The following is a 16,739-nucleotide window of genomic DNA, read 5'->3' as shown; positions in this document are numbered from 1 at the left end:
TTTTAAAGGAGGGTGGGGAGTCTTTTTCATCTTTATTTTAAGGGTGTTTATTTATTATTTATTATTATTATTATGTACTTTACTTCATGTCTTCTTTTTCTTTCGAATACTAAACACACTCAGAATAACAGTTTTTCTTTGTCAACAAGTAATATTAAATATTAAAATATTAATATTTCATGACTAATTATTATATTATATTATATATAATATAACTGAGTAATGACAAAATTGGCACTAATTGACAAATGTGAGCTGTATTTTATTTTATTTTATCTTTTTTTTTCTTCCAAAAAAGCCAAAACTTTTATAACCAAAATACTTTCACCAAAAGAAAATGCCTATCAAAACCATACACAAACACCAACTTAACTTAACCTAAATGTCGGAGCTAATCGATCTTAGGATCGAGTTTTCTAGAGAATCGGTGATTTTCGGATATCAATTTAGTCGAACCAATCAATGAATGATGAATTAGATCGATGCCTAGAGTCGTTATTCGACTCGTGGGTTTTCAGGATCAAATTGAGATGAGAGGATTATGCTAGGGTTATGAAGAAGTGATTAACCATCAAATGAAACACTAGGGTTCCTTATATACTCATCGAGGCCTGTCCGTACAGATGTGGGCTTACCCATACGGATGCATCATCAAATCCGTGCTGATTTACTTGAATCCGTGTACATCTGTTTTAATCTGTACGGATGCATATATGATCCGTACGGATGTCTTCACTTAATACGAACACGAGTTGGTTGATATAACTATGGACTTATAATGCGCCAACAAACTCCCCTTATGACCTAGTTTTATCAACATTCATTATTTACCCAGACTTATATGTCATCAAACTCTCGGGAGGATCAACATACTCCCCCTAGGATGTGGCGTTACTTTCAGCTTCACTTGATTTCCCCTTATGCACCAATAAGCTCCCTTATATGGCACATGTCTTCTCTCTTCATCTTTATCCTTGTCATATTCCAATGATAATCGCAAGTCGATACAATTATCAAGAAATACGATTTCTTGAATCTTTAAGTAAAATATCTTCAGATACCCGGAGAGTTATACTCAACAATCTTCAAAACTCACCAGTCATCATATTAACCCTAACTAACGACTGTTGTGACTTTAGGTTCTTCAATCTCTTCAAGACTTCATATACGCAACGGAATTTAAGATTTGATTATGTTTGACCCATAAATAATCAGACGTTTCTGATTTGTAAGATCCTGAATTTTGTGCATCAGAAAATGTTCCTGAAAGTGTCAGTAAATGTGTGCATCAGAAGGCGCCACTAAAAGTCTACCTAACACTTATGCATTTTCAGATTTTACATCAAAATCTAGACACATGTCAACTTCAGTCCCAGAACTTCGGATTGTCAGTTGAGCCGCGCCGCGGCTAGAAAGGGCGCGCCGCGCCTTTAGGCGTGAGCTGATGGTTGATTTCTTGCAAAAGACCTGTCACCAATTTACACTACGGGCCGCGCCGCGGTCCTAGGAGCCACGACGTGCCTCGACGCGGGGTCTAATGCTGAAATCAGCTTTTAGACATAATAAAAATGGGGGTATTTTGGTAATTTCACTTGTAGACGAGTTATAGACCCCAAATCTGATCCTTATCTTCATTTCACTCCATTTCTAATCCACTCAACTCTCTTCAAATCCTAGTGAGAGAAACTCACTTCTAGATTGGAGAAGAAGAAGAGTGTTTAGGGTCGGGTCTCAAGAGTTAAAGTTGTTCACCTCATTCACGGCTACGTTGTGGTAGTGTTGGTATGTTGTAACTCCGAATTTAATTGTTTAAGATTCTTGTTCATGTTTTGGGTTTGAGCTAGTTAGGGTTCTAAACCCCATTTCTCATGAAATTGGGGGTTTTGTTGTATTACTAGAGTGAGTGAACCCGATTATTGTGAGTTTAGGGTTAATGATGAAATTGGCTAGATTTACCATGGGTTTGGGTTTAATCACTAGATTGTAAGTGTGTTGGTGATTAGATGTTCATAAGAACATGTTAGTTGGTCAAAATGGGTGTTAACCTCAAATTGTTGTCAAACTAAGTTTTGAGTCAAGATTTGACGAATCAAGTATGTAAATGCTTGGTTCATGTGTTAAATGGTGTTTTGAAAATATAATCACTAACCGTTAGTGATTTTAGGAGTTTTTGAGACTTATGTCAAAATGGGTTGACTTTGATTGGGTCGAATTAGGTAATGACACTAATTTGGATTAAATGGATGTTAAACGCTTTTGTTAAGTGTTAAATTATGTTTTTGGATATAATTACTCGCGAGAAGTGATTTTGGGTTAAAATGATATTTTAACATAAGTCAAACGTGTTCAAAAGCAATATGGGTCAATATTGCACGTGTTTTGATTTTGGTGTACATGGCGTTTGAAATGATCACTACCTTAGTAGTAATCTAGTGTCGGGACCTAAGTTGATATAATTGGTGTAAAGTATAATTTGGGTTAAATTGTACTTTGTAGAATGGGTTTGAATTACCACCCGAAGTGGTAATTGGTTTGTGTCCATTAGGTGTTAAATGGGTGGGTTATGGCGAGCAAGGTGTGATCCCTCAGCTAAGGGATGTTTGTGTCGGGTTCTCTTTTAGAGAATGGCTATTTATGTGCATATTGTACCTATATGTGATATAGGTGGTTACTTGCTAGAATTTGAGGACGGAGATCATGTTATACATGACTTGTGCGGGCATTTCAAGGTGAGTGGGATTTTTATCATGTTATATATTTATTTGTATATAATAATAATAATAATAATAATAATAATAATAATAATAATAATAATAATAATAATAATAATAATAATAATAATAATAATAATAATAATAATAATAATAATAGTAATAATGTTTATTTTAGTATAAAGGGTAGTTTTAAATAAAAAGATAATTTACTTTAATAATATAATGATAATAATAACAGTGTTAATAATAATAATCAATTTTATCATAAGCTTTATGTTTGATTTCTAAACTTAAGACTATAGTTTTTATAACTTATTTTCGTAATCGTTTTCATAAGTGTACCTGTCTTCCTATAATTATAACTATTTTTCCATAATTTTTCTCACATCACTTTTATTATTAATTTAGTAACATGAATTTAGTTAACATGTTCATAGTCATATTAATGTTAATAATAATATTAATACAATAAATATAATACTAACAATAACAATAATAATCATAATAATAACAATAATAATAATAATAATAATGATAGAAATAAAAAATAAGAGTATATACCCCTTTAAAAGTTTTTTCTAAAAAGAAATGCCCTGGACCAAGTTCGAACTCAAGACCTCTCGCTCATCCGCAACGCCCCTAACCATCCAAGCTAACATGTTTTTCTATTTTAATCTGATAATCAAATCCATTTAACCAGCGTCATATTCTATCCCCTTTTCCTCTTTTTCTAAAAAAAAAAATGCCAGAGCCTGGGTTCGAACCCGCGATCTCTAGTTCACCCAACACACCCTTAACCATTTGTCCATCTTTGTTATTCTGAAATTATACCATACTAAAATATATATAACTCGTCTTTAAATCTGTTTAAATTTTCCTCTTCATCTCCTCATTTCATATCGTGATCATTAATTATCATCTAAACCCTTATCATCATCATCACAGTCGATCTTATCATCTTCATTCGTTGTCAAGCAACTCCCTCACCATAATATATTAATTGGATATGGCCCAATCATTTAAATATTTCGAAGCCCAAAATAACCATTTAATAAACCCAAAAATAAATTGGTGGGCTATTTGGTTCCCTAACTAAGCTCGACCGAAAAAAAATTAATGAAATAGCTGTTATATTCACAAGTTGCATATGTGGGGTTTATATATTTGGTAATTGTCGGTTATAAGGAAAAGAAACACTCGCTAGTTCCATTCATGTACACTTTATCATCTTTATTCATCATCACCATTAATTATCATCATCTTTATCGTTTAAAAAAAAATATGGCAGCTGCAGTAGGAACGAATAAGAAGAAAAAATAATTTCGTGTGGGTTTGCGAAGGTGATGATGTTGGTTTGATGGAGATGGTTGTTTTGATGAAGGTTGTTGTAGTGACCCGAACTTTTCCATGTTTATATATATTAATTGAGATTGATATTTACATGATTAAATGTTTCCAACATGTTAAGCAATCAAACTTGTTAAGACTTGATTAATTGAAATAGGTTTCATATAGACAATTGACCACCCAAGTTGACCGGTGATTCACGAACGTTAAAACTTGTAAAAACTATATGATGACATATATATGGTTATATATATAGTTAACATTATATTATGATAATTAAACATATCATTAAGTATATTAACAATGAACTACATATGTAAAAACAAGACTACTAACTTAATGATTTTGAAACGAGACATATATGTAACGATTATCGTTGTAACGACATTTAATGTATATATATCATATTAAGAGATATTTGTACATCATAATATCATGATAATATAATAATTTAAAATCTCTTTTGATATTATAAACATTGGGTTAACAACATTTAACAAGATCGTTAACCTAAAGGTTTCAAAACAACATTTACATGTAACGACTAACGATGACTTAACGACTCAGTTAAAATGTATATACATGTAGTGTTTTAATATGTATTTATACACTTTGAAAGACTTCAATACACATATCAAAATACTTCTACTTAACAAAAATGCTTACAATTACATCCTCGTTCAGTTTCATCAACAATTCTACTCGTATGCACCCGTATTCGTACTCGTACAATACACAGCTTTTAGATGTATGTACTATTGGTATATACACTCCAATGATCAGCTCTTAGCAGCCCATGTGAGTCACCTAACACATGTGGGAACCATCATGTGGCAACTAGCATGAAATATCTCATAAAATTACAAAAATATGAGTAATCATTCATGACTTATTTACATGAAAACAAAATTACATATCCTTTATATCTAATCCATACACCAACGACCAAAAACACCTACAAACACTTTCATTCTTCAATTTTCTTCATCTAATTGATCTCTCTCAAGTTCTATCTTCAAGTTCTAAGTGTTCTTCATAAATTCCAAAAGTTCTAGTTTCATAAAATCAAGAATACTTTCAAGTTTGCTAGCTCACTTCCAATCTTGTAAGGTGATCATCCAACCTCAAGAAATCTTTATTTCTTACAGTAGGTTATCATTCTAATACAAGGTAATAATCATATTCAAACTTTGGTTCAATTTCTATAACTATAACAATCTTATTTCAAGTGATGATCTTACTTGAACTTGTTTTCGTGTCATGATTCTGCTTCAAGAACTTCGAGCCATCCAAGGATCCATTGAAGCTAGATCCATTTTTCTCTTTTCCAGTAGGTTTATCCAAGGAAATTAAGGTAGTAATGATGTTCATAACATCATTCGATTCATACATATAAAGCTATCTTATTCGAAGGTTTAAACTTGTAATCACTAGAACATAGTTTAGTTAATTCTAAACTTGTTCGCAAACAAAAGTTAATCCTTCTAAATTGACTTTTAAAATCAACTAAACACATGTTCTATATCTATATGATATGCTAACTTAATGATTTAAAACCTGGAAACACGAAAAACACCGTAAAACCGGATTTACGCCGTCGTAGTAACACTGCGGGCTGTTTTGGGTTAGTTAATTAAAAACTATGATAAACTTTGATTTAAAAGTTGTTATTCTGAGAAAATGATTTTTATTATGAACATGAAACTATATCCAAAAATTATGGTTAAACTCAAAGTGGAAGTATGTTTTCTAAAATGGTCATCTAGACGTCGCTCTTTCGACTGAAATGACTACCTTTACAAAAACGACTTGTAACTTATTTTTCCGACTATAAACCTATACTTTTCTGTTTAGATTCATAAAATAGAGTTCAATATGAAACCATATCAATTTGATTCACTCAAAATGGATTTAAAATGAAGAAGTTATGGGTAAAACAAGATTGGATAATTTTTCTCATTTTAGCTACGTGAAAATTGGTAACAAATCTATTCCAACCACAACTTAATCAACTTGTATTGTATATTATGTAATCTTGAGATACCATAGACACGTATACAATGTTTCGACCTATCATGTCGACACATCTATATATATTTCGGAACAACCATAGACACTCTATATGTGAATGTTGGAGTTAGCTATACAGGGTTGAGGTTGATTCCAAAATATATATAGTTTGAGTTGTGATCAATACTGAGATACGTATACACTGGGTCGTGGATTGATTCAAGATAATATTTATCGATTTATTTCTGTACATCTAACTGTGGACAACTAGTTGTAGGTTACTAACGAGGACAGCTGACTTAATAAACTTAAAACATCAAAATATATTAAAAGTGTTGTAAATATATTTTGAACATACTTTGATATATATGTATATATTGTTATAGGTTCGTGAATCAACCAGTGGCCAAGTCTTACTTCCCGACGAAGTAAAAATCTGTGAAAGTGAGTTATAGTCCCACTTTTAAAATCTAATATTTTTGGGATGAGAATACATGCAGGTTTTATAAATGATTTACAAAATAGACACAAGTACGTGAAACTACATTCTATGGTTAAATTATCGAAATCGAATATGCCCCTTTTTATTAAGTCTGGTAATCTAAGAATTAGGGAACAGACACCCTAATTGACGCGAATCCTAAAGATAGATCTATTGGGCCTAACAAACCCCATCCAAAGTACCGGATGCTTTAGTACTTCGAAATTTATATCATATCCGAAGGGTGTCCCGGAATGATGGGGATATTCTTATATATGCATCTTGTTAATGTCGGTTACCAGGTGTTCACCATATGAATGATTTTTATCTCTATGTATGGGATGTGTATTGAAATATGAAATCTTGTGGTCTATTATTATGATTTGATATATATAGGTTAAACCTATAACTCACCAACATTTTTGTTGACGTTTTAAGCATGTTTATTCTCAGGTGATTATTAAGAGCTTCCGCTGTCGCATACTTAAATAAGGACAAGATTTGGAGTCCATGCTTGTATGATATTGTGTAAAAACTGCATTCAAGAAACTTATTTTGTTTTAACATATTTGTATTGTAAACCATTATGTAATGGTCGTGTGTAAACAGGATATTTTAGATTATCATTATTTGATAATCTACGTAAAGCTTTTTAAACCTTTATTGATGAAATAAAGGTTATGGTTTGTTTAAAAATGAATGCAGTCTTTGAAAAACGTCTCATATAGAGGTCAAAACCTCGCAACGAAATCAATTAATATGGAACGTTTTTAATCAATAAGAACGGGACATTTCAGTTGTTATCCGAGCGTTGGTCTTAGAGAACCAGAATTTTGCATTAGTGTGTCTTATCGAGTTTGTTAGGATGCATTAGTGAGTCTGGACTTCGACCGTGTTTACTTGAAAAATGATTGCTTAACAAATTTTGTTGGAAACTATATATTTTTAACATGTGAATATTATGTGATATATTAATCTCTTAACGCGTTTGATATTATGTGATAGATGTCTACCTCTAGAACAAGTCCCATTGACTCACCTAATATTAATGAAGAGTCAAATGTAAATTGGAATAATTCGTGGACTGATTCACAAGTTCCCGAAGAGGAACCGGAAGAAGAGTCGGAACCGGAAGAAGAATCGGAACCGGAAGAAGAATCAGAACCGGATGAAGAAATAGAACACAAAATGGATAGACAACCCAATATTTTAAGAGACCTACCCGGAGACATGATTGATGAAATCTTGTCTAGAGTCGGTCAGAATTCTTCGGCACAACTATTTAAGGCGAGATCAGTTTGTAAGACATTCGAAGAACGTTCCAAGAATGCCTTGGTTTATAAAAGGCTTTCGTTCGGAAGATGGGGGATATCACATTGGGAAATCCATAAGTTACGATGTGTTTACTTTGACGCATATATTGCGGGGAACCCAAATGCTATTTTACGCAATGGGTTAAGAAATTATTTTGACTCAATATATCCGAATATTGGACTTCGTGATTTAGAAAATGCGGCTAACATGCAACATAAAGAAGCATGTTATGCTTACGGATTAGTAATGTTCGCTTCTCACCAAAGTGAGAACAAGAACATCGGGCTACAACTATTAAACAAAACGTTCCCACAAGTGACGGAGTCGGTAATTGGGGTAAGAAATGAGGTTTTTAGATTGTTACGGGACTGTTGGACATTACGTAACCCTCGTCCCTTTGACGACGTTACAACACGCTGTCTTATCAACGGCCATAACGGTTATGTTCCACAAGACCAAGGATGGAAAGTAGTCCTAGTAAAACCAGAATGCATGACTTGTTTCTGGACGTATGAATTACGTGTCTTTATTACCTTTGCTGAACGACTTGTGTACTAGCTAGAATTATCTTCACAACCATCTTGTATCAAATTTATTGTGTGCTATATTTCATGCTATATGTAAAATAAGCGGTATTGTAAGTTTGTAAAATGTTGTGTAAAAGTTTGAACGCGAAATATTATTATAATCAGTTTTTCATATAGAATTGTAGTAGTTGAATTGTATATTAGCTACTAAGTATGAACTTAACGGGTAGGTACTACCCGAATTTAAACTTATAAAACGCTAATATGAAGAAATAGCTTTTATAAATGAGTTCATATTATGCTACGAAATACTATTAACTACTCTTAATATTCTGTATGATTAACTTGTTCCATTTAACTATTTTGAAGGAAATGGCACCGACTACTCGACACACGGTGAATATGAATGAAGAGGAATTCCGTACTTTTCTAGCTTCAAACATAGCCGCAGTACAGGCTGCGCTACATACCAACAATAACCTTGGATCTAGCAGTACAGGAAATCGTGTAGGATGCACCTACAAAGAATTCACTGCCTGCAAACCTTTGGAATTTGATGGAACCGAAGGACCGATCGGATTGAAACGGTGGACCGAGAAGGTCGAATCGGTGTTTGCCATAAGTAAGTGTACTGAAGAGGACAAAGTAAAGTACGCTACGCATACCTTCACAGGTTCTGCGTTAACATGGTGGAATACCTATCTAGAGCAAGTGGGACAAGACGATGCGTACGCACTACCGTGGTCAGCATTCAAGCACTTGATGAACGAGAAGTACCGTCCCAGAACCGAGGTCAATAAGCTCAAGATAGAACTTAGAGGGTTACGAACCCAAGGATTTGATATTACCACGTACGAAAGACGATTCACAGAATTGTGCCTATTGTGTCCGGGAGTATTCGAAGATGAGGAAGAGAAGATCGACGCATTTGTGAAAGGATTACCGGAAAGAATCCAAGAAGATATAAGTTCACACGAGCCCGCCTCCATACAACAGGCATGTAGAATGGCTCACAAACTAGTGAACCAGATTGAAGAAAGAATTAAAGAACAGACTGCTGAAGAGGCCAATGTAAAGCAAGTCAAAAGAAAGTGGGAGGAAAACGGTGATAAGAATCACCAATACAACAACAACAGCAATTACAACAATTATCCCAACAATCGCAACATCAATCGCAACTACAACAAACGGCCCAACAACAACAACAACAACAACAACAACAACAACTACAACAATCATCCCAACAACAATAATAACCGCAACAACAACAACAATCAGAAGCAGCTATGCCAAAGGTGTTAAAAGTATCACTCAGGGTTCTGCACCAAATTTTGCAACAAGTGTAAAAGAAATGGTCATAGCGAGGCGAAGTGTGAAGTCTACGGACCAGGGGTTAATAGAACGAAAGGAACAAATGGTGTCGGAACGAGTAATGGCAGAGCAAGTAGTGTCGGAGCAAGTTATGCCAATGTAGTTTGTTATAAATGTGGAAAACCGGGCCACATTATTAGAAATTGCCCGAACCAGGAGAACACGAATGGACGAGGCCGTGGAAGAGTTTTCAATATTAATGCGGCAGAGGCACAGGAAGACCCGGAGCCTATTACGGGTACGTTTCTTATTGACAATAAATCTGCTTACGTTTTATTTGATTCGGGTGCGGATAGAAGCTATATGAGTAGAGATTTTTGTGCTAAATTAAGTTGTCCATTGACGCCTTTGGATAGTAAATTTTTACTCGAATTAGCAAATGGTAAATTAATTTTAGCAGATAATATATGTCGGAATCGAGAAATTAAACTGGTTAGCGAAACATTTAAGGTTGATTTGATACCAGTAGAGTTAGGGAGTTTTGATGTGATAATCGGTATGGACTGGTTGAAAGAAGTGAAAGCGGAGATCGTTTGTTACAAAAATGCAATTCGCATTATACGAGAAAAAGGAAAACCCTTAATGGTGTACGGAGAAAAGGGCAACACGAAGCTACATCTTATTAGTAATTTGAAGGCACAAAAACTAATAAGAAAAGGTTGCTATGCTGTTCTAGCACACGTCGAGAAAGTACAAACTGAAGAAAAGAGCATCAATGATGTTCCCGTCGCAAAAGAATTTCCTGATGTATTTCCGAAAGAATTACCGGGATTACCCCCACATCGATCCGTTGAATTTCAAATAGATCTTGTACCAGGAGCTACACCAATAGCTCATGCTCCTTACAGACTCGCACCCAGCGAGATGAAAGAACTACAAAGCCAATTACAAGAACTTTTAGAGCGTGGTTTCATTCGACCAAGCACATCACCGTGGGGAGCTCCTGTTTTGTTTGTCAAGAAGAAAGATGGTACATTCAGGTTGTGTATCGACTACCGAGAGTTGAACAAACTTACCATCAAGAACCGCTACCCACTACCGAGAATCGATGACTTATTTGATCAACTACAAGGCTCGTCTGTTTATTCAAAGATTGACTTACGTTCCGGGTATCATCAAATGCGGGTGAAAGAAGATGATATTCCAAAGACTGCTTTCAGAACACGTTACGGTCATTACGAGTTTATGGTCATGCCGTTTGGTTTAACTAATGCACCAGCTGTGTTCATGGACCTTATGAACCGAGTGTGTGGACCATACCTTGACAAGTTTGTCATTGTTTTCATTGATGACATACTTATTTACTCAAAGAATGACCAAGAACACAGTGAACATTTGAGAAAGGTGTTAGAAGTATTGAGGAAGGAAGAATTGTACGCTAAGTTTTCAAAGTGTTGCATTTTGGTTGGAAGAAGTTCAATTCCTCGGTCACATAGTGAACAAAGAAGGTATTAAGGTGGATCCGGCAAAGATAGAAACTGTTGAAAAGTGGGAAACCCCAAAAACTCCGAAACACATACGCCAGTTTTTAGGACTAGCTGGTTACTACAGAAGGTTCATCCAAGACTTTTCCAGAATAGCAAAACCCTTGACTGCATTAACGCATAAAGGGAAGAAATTTGAATGGAATGATGAACAAGAGAAGGCGTTTCAGTTATTGAAGAAAAAGCTAACTACGGCACCTATATTGTCATTGCCTGAAGGGAATGATGATTTTGTGATTTATTGTGATGCATCAAAGCAAGGTCTCGGTTGTGTATTAATGCAACGAACGAAGGTGATTGCTTATGCGTCTAGACAATTGAAGATTCACGAACAAAATTATACGACGCATGATTTGGAATTAGGCGCGGTTTTTTTTTGCATTAAAGACTTGGAGGCACTACTTATATGGGGTCAAAAGTATTATATATACCGACCACAAAAGTCTTCAACACATATTTAATCAGAAACAACTGAATATGAGGCAGTGTAGGTGGATTGAATTATTGAATGATTATGACTTTGAGATTCGTTACCACCCGGGGAAGGCAAATGTTGTAGCCGATGCCTTGAGCAGGAAGGACAGAGAACCCATTCGAGTAAAATCTATGAATATAATGATTCATAATAACATTACTACTCAAATAAAGGAGGCGCAACAAGGAGTTTTAAAAGAGGGAAATTTAAAGGATGAAATACCCAAAGGATCGGAGAAGCATCTTAATATTCGGGAAGACGGAACCCGGTATAGGGCTGAAAGGATTTGGGTACCAAAATTTGGAGATATGAGAGAAATGGTACTTAGAGAAGCTCATAAAACCAGATACTCAATACATCCTGGAACGGGGAAGATGTACAAGGATCTCAAGAAACATTTTTGGTGGCCGGGTATGAAAGCTGATGTTGCTAAATACGTAGGAGAATGTTTGACGTGTTCTAAAGTCAAAGCTGAGCATCAGAAACCATCAGGTCTACTTCAACAACCCGAAATCCCGGAATGGAAATGGGAAAACATTACCATGGATTTCATCACTAAATTGCCAAGGACTGCAAGTGGTTTTGATACTATTTGGGTAATAGTTGATTGTCTCACCAAATCAGCACACTTCCTGCCAATAAGAGAAGATGACAAGATGGAGAAGTTAGCACGACTGTATTTGAAGGAAGTCGTCTCCAGACATGGAATACCAATCTCTATTATCTCTGATAGGGATGGCAGATTTATTTCAAGATTCTGGCAGACATTACAGCAAGCATTAGGAACTCGTCTAGACATGAGTACTGCCTATCATCCACAAACTGATGGGCAGAGCGAAAGGACGATACAAACGCTTGAAGACATGCTACGAGCATGTGTTATTGATTTCGGAACCAGTTGGGATCGACATCTACCGTTAGCAGAATTTTCCTACAACAACAGCTACCATTCAAGCATTGAGATGGCGCCGTTTGAAGCACTTTATGGTAGAAAGTGTAGGTCTCCGATTTGTTGGAGTGAAGTGGGGGATAGACAGATTACGGGTCCGGAGATTATACAAGAAACTACCGAGAAGATCATCCAAATTCAACAACGGTTGAAAACCGCCCAAAGTCGACAAAAGAGCTACGCTGACATTAAAAGAAAAGATATAGAATTTGAAATTGGAGAGATGGTCATGCTTAAAGTTGCACCTTGGAAAGGCGTTGTTCGATTTGGTAAACGAGGGAAATTAAATCCAAGGTATATTGGACCATTCAAGATTATTGATCGTGTCGGACCAGTAGCTTACCGACTAGAGTTACCTCAACAACTCGCGGCTGTACATAACACTTTCCACGTCTCGAATTTGAAGAAATGTTTTCCTAAAAAAGATCTCACTATTCCGTTAGATGAAATCCAAATCAACGAAAAACTTTAATTCATCGAAGAACCCGTCGAAATAATGGATCGTGAGGTTAAAAGACTTAAGCAAAACAAGATACCAATTGTTAAGGTTCGATGGAATGCTCGTAGAGGACCCGAGTTCACCTAGGAGCGAGAAGATCAGATGAAGAAGAAATACCCGCATCTATTTCCAGAAGATTCGTCAACACCTTCAACAGCTTAAAATTTCGGGACGAAATTTATTTAACGGGTAGGTACTGTAGTGACCCGAACTTTTCCATGTTTATATATATTAATTGAGATTGATATTTACATGATTAAATGTTTCCAACATGTTAAGCAATCAAACTTGTTAAGACTTGATTAATTGAAATAGGTTTCATATAGACAATTGACCACCCAAGTTGACCGGTGATTCACGAACGTTAAAACTTGTAAAAACTATATGATGACATATATATGGTTATATATATAGTTAACATTATATTATGATAATTAAACATATCATTAAGTATATTAACAATGAACTACATATGTAAAAACAAGACTACTAACTTAATGATTTTGAAACGAGACATATATGTAACGATTATCGTTGTAACGACATTTAATGTATATATATCATATTAAGAGATATTTGTACATCATAATATCATGATAATATAATAATTTAAAATCTCTTTTGATATTATAAACATTGGGTTAACAACATTTAACAAGATCGTTAACCTAAAGGTTTCAAAACAACATTTACATGTAACGACTAACGATGACTTAACGACTCAGTTAAAATGTATATACATGTAGTGTTTTAATATGTATTTATACACTTTGAAAGACTTCAATACACATATCAAAATACTTCTACTTAACAAAAATGCTTACAATTACATCCTCGTTCAGTTTCATCAACAATTCTACTCGTATGCACCCGTATTCGTACTCGTACAATACACAGCTTTTAGATGTATGTACTATTGGTATATACACTCCAATGATCAGCTCTTAGCAGCCCATGTGAGTCACCTAACACATGTGGGAACCATCATGTGGCAACTAGCATGAAATATCTCATAAAATTACAAAAATATGAGTAATCATTCATGACTTATTTACATGAAAACAAAATTACATATCCTTTATATCTAATCCATACACCAACGACCAAAAACACCTACAAACACTTTCATTCTTCAATTTTCTTCATCTAATTGATCTCTCTCAAGTTCTATCTTCAAGTTCTAAGTGTTCTTCATAAATTCCAAAAGTTCTAGTTTCATAAAATCAAGAATACTTTCAAGTTTGCTAGCTCACTTCCAATCTTGTAAGGTGATCATCCAACCTCAAGAAATCTTTATTTCTTACAGTAGGTTATCATTCTAATACAAGGTAATAATCATATTCAAACTTTGGTTCAATTTCTATAACTATAACAATCTTATTTCAAGTGATGATCTTACTTGAACTTGTTTTCGTGTCATGATTCTGCTTCAAGAACTTCGAGCCATCCAAGGATCCATTGAAGCTAGATCCATTTTTCTCTTTTCCAGTAGGTTTATCCAAGGAAATTAAGGTAGTAATGATGTTCATAACATCATTCGATTCATACATATAAAGCTATCTTATTCGAAGGTTTAAACTTGTAATCACTAGAACATAGTTTAGTTAATTCTAAACTTGTTCGCAATCAAAAGTTAATCCTTCTAAATTGACTTTTAAAATCAACTAAACACATGTTCTATATCTATATGATATGCTAACTTAATGATTTAAAACCTGGAAACACGAAAAACACCGTAAAACCGGATTTACGCCGTCGTAGTAACACTGCGGGCTGTTTTGGGTTAGGTAATTAAAAACTATGATAAACTTTGATTTAAAAGTTGTTATTCTGAGAAAGTGATTTTTATTATGAACATGAAACTATATCCAAAAATTATGGTTAAACTCAAAGTGGAAGTATGTTTTCTAAAATGGTCATCTAGACGTCGCTCTTTCGACTGAAATGACTACCTTTACAAAAACGACTTGTAACTTATTTTTCCGACTATAAACCTATACTTTTCTGTTTAGATTCATAAAATAGAGTTCAATATGAAACCATATCAATTTGATTCACTCAAAATGGATTTAAAATGAAGAAGTTATGGGTAAAACAAGATTGGATAATTTTTCTCATTTTAGCTACGTGAAAATTGGTAACAAATCTATTCCAACCACAACTTAATCAACTTGTATTGTATATTATGTAATCTTGAGATACCATAGACACGTATACAATGTTTTGACCTATCATGTCGACACATCTATATATATTTCGGAACAACCATAGACACTCTATATGTGAATGTTGGAGTTAGCTATACAGTGTTGAGGTTGATTCCAAAATATATATAGTTTGAGTTGTGATCAGTACTGAGATACGTATACACTGGGTCGTGGATTGATTCAAGATAATATTTATCGATTTATTTCTGTACATCTAACTGTGGACAACTAGTTGTAGGTTACTAACGAGGACAGCTGACTTAATAAACTTAAAACATCAAAATATATTAAAAGTGTTGTAAATATATTTTGAACATACTTTGATATATATGTATATATTGTTATAGGTTCGTGAATCAACCAGTGGCCAAGTCTTACTTCCCGACGAAGTAAAAATCTGTGAAAGTGAGTTATAGTCCCACTTTTAAAATTTAATATTTTTGGGATGAGAATACATGCAGGTTTTATAAATGATTTACAAAATAGACACAAGTACGTGAAACTACATTCTATGGTTAAATTATCGAAATCGAATATGCCCCTTTTTATTAAGTCTGGTAATCTAAGAATTAGGGAACAGACACCCTAATTGACGCGAATCCTAAAGATAGATCTATTGGGCCTAACAAACCCCATCCAAAGTACCGGATGCTTTAGTACTTCGAAATTTATATCATATCCGAAGGGTGTCCCGGAATGATGGGGATATTCTTATATATGCATCTTGTTAATGTCGGTTACCAGGTGTTCACCATATGAATGATTTTTATCTCTATGTATGGGATGTGTATTGAAATATGAAATCTTGTGGTCTATTATTATGATTTGATATATATAGGTTAAACCTATAACTCACCAACATTTTTGTTGACGTTTTAAGCATGTTTATTCTCAGGTGATTATTAAGAGCTTCCGCTGTCGCATACTTAAATAAGGACAAGATTTGGAGTCCATGCTTGTATGATATTGTGTAAAAACTGCATTCAAGAAACTTATTTTGTTTTAACATATTTGTATTGTAAACCATTATGTAATGGTCGTGTGTAAACAGGATATTTTAGATTATCATTATTTGATAATCTACGTAAAGCTTTTTAAACCTTTATTGATGAAATAAAGGTTATGGTTTGTTTAAAAATGAATGCAGTCTTTGAAAAACGTCTCATATAGAGGTCAAAACCTCGCAACGAAATCAATTAATATGGAACGTTTTTAATCAATAAGAACGGGACATTTCAGTTGTAAGGTGGTAACGGGTTCAAGGTGGTTAATCGTGGTCAAACCAGAAACGGGTACAGTTCGTGTAACAACAAGATAATAGCAATTGTGGTGGTTTGGCTATGGTCATGGTGGTGTTTAAA

Source organism: Rutidosis leptorrhynchoides, chromosome 2 (genome assembly GCF_046630445.1).
Source record: "Rutidosis leptorrhynchoides isolate AG116_Rl617_1_P2 chromosome 2, CSIRO_AGI_Rlap_v1, whole genome shotgun sequence".
NCBI classification, from domain to species: domain Eukaryota; kingdom Viridiplantae; phylum Streptophyta; class Magnoliopsida; order Asterales; family Asteraceae; genus Rutidosis; species Rutidosis leptorrhynchoides.
Note: the sequence above shows the minus strand (reverse complement) of the source record.